The 1,941-nt window shown below is 46.6% G+C and overlaps 1 protein-coding gene across 1 annotated transcript in view; it reads left to right on the forward strand.

The window, feature by feature from the left end:
- The window catches only part of CTNNA2 (catenin alpha 2), a gene marked incomplete at its 5' end in the record, with an annotated part of 880,141 nt that overhangs the window by 103,967 nt on the left and 774,233 nt on the right, over positions 1–1,941 (forward strand). The window lies entirely within an intron of this gene.

Raw genomic sequence — 1,941 nt, forward strand, 5'->3', positions numbered from 1 at the left:
ATTGAAGTTTTATGCTCCTGTGTGTGCTCTGCTAGGGGAGGCTTCATTATGCCTCTCCCAGTCCTCTCTGCCCCAGATGGATACCCACCCCATTGCCCTGGGCCCAGTCTCTTCCTAGTTAATGATCTCCCTTTGGGTCCCATTCCTGGGGTCTCTGTGCAAATATGTACCCCTCAATTGTATGGTGTCAGTATTCACCATCCACTTCACCTTCCCTGTCTCTGTTCTCCACATCTCATCCATCCGGGTTCTGTTGTTTCTCTAACACAGATCTCATTAATATCCCCTCCCTCCTGGTACCATCCACTCACCTTCTCTGTCTCTGTTCTCCACATCTCATCCATCCGGAGTCTGTTGTTCTCTAACTCAGATCTCATTAACATTCCCTCCCTCCTGGTACCACTTGCCTTTTTCCTGGGCCAGGCCCTCATCCTCATTACTGCTCTCAGATTACAGCTGCACTTGCCCTGTTAACAGGTTTCTCTGCGTGAGCCGTGTCCCCTCCAGTTTATTTATGTAATGCAGCTCAAACAAAAATCTACTCATGTCACCTCCCTCCCTGCAGAGGACACAGTCCAGATCTCTCCCATAGCGTTCCAAGCACCTGGACCTCTTCCCGGTACCCCTTCCCCATGACTGCAGTTCCCTATCCTCGGCGTCCCGTCCAGGTTTCCGAGCCTCCCACACGGTTCATCTGTCCAAGGTGCCCTTCCCACCTTTGTCTTCCTGGTGAACCTCTTAGTTCTTCCAAGCCCACCCATCAGAGCTGAGAGCTTCCCCCCAGAATCACAGTAAATGAGTCAGTCGCTCCCTCCTCTCTTTTGCCTGCACTCTTAATATGTCTGTTATGGCATGCGATCATTGCATTCTGGGTATGCATTTAGAACTGGTTTCCGTATTAGACTGTGAAGTCCTTGAGACCAGGGCATTCTCAGTCACCTTTGTCATTCCAGAACCTAGTGGAGAATCTGACACAAGTATGTACTAGCATGTGCTCAGTAAACATTTGTTGCATTAGTTCAGTTGTCTCATAAGTGCTCTCTACTTTAGAAAGTAAGTCCCTAACAGTATTAAAAAACTAAAGTAGGTCCCTAACCGGTTTGGCTCAGTGGATAGACCGTCAGCCTCCAGACTAAAAGGTCCCAGGTTCGATTCTGGTCAAGGGCATGTACCTTGGTTGTGGGCATATCCCCAGTAGGGGGTGTGCAGGAGGCAGCTGATCGATGTTTCTCTCTCATCTATGTTTCTATCTCTCTATCCCTCTCCCTTCCTCTCTGTAAAAAAAGTCAATAAAACATATAAAAGCAAAACAAAACAAAAAAACTAAAGTAGGGCTTGCCTCTCTCTTTCTCCTAAGTTCCAAGGGCCCTTCTTTTGCCTTTGTAATTGTTTCCTGAGCCCATGTCTTCTATGACTCACTCCTACCTTTGTGACTTTCTCAATAAATAAACTTTTTTCTTATACTTTTAGTCTTGCCTCTGAATCCTGAACTGAGAGGGGGGAAAAAAGATTAAATTAGGGTATCTTCTATAATCTGTTACTATGTAATTCAGTTAAGGGTACAGTGTTAATGAGACATAAACTTTTAAGTTTCATTCCTCTGTGGAGCAGTACATTTTGTACCTCGACTGTCAGGAGCCTCACCTAGCTGCCTAGTAAATATCGTTGGTTCCTAGAGAAATGAAGAGTGAGAATGATTAAGGTAAGGGCAAATTCCTCTCAACTATCAGACACATTGACTCAAACACATTCCTTATTGATGCTCAGAGCATAGTTCCACACTCAAAGGGAACTAGCACCTTGATTTGCCCAGAGCACCTGTCCATGTGCACGGACCCATGTGCACGGACGCATTCGCCGTGAAAGGTTCGGCTGTGTTGCAAGCACAGGAGTGGTCACTGGTAGCTTTGCCAGGAGAACAAGGATCTCCCATCCACAGAC

Source organism: Myotis davidii, unplaced genomic scaffold (genome assembly GCF_000327345.1).
Source record: "Myotis davidii unplaced genomic scaffold, ASM32734v1 scaffold91, whole genome shotgun sequence".
NCBI classification, from domain to species: domain Eukaryota; kingdom Metazoa; phylum Chordata; class Mammalia; order Chiroptera; family Vespertilionidae; genus Myotis; species Myotis davidii.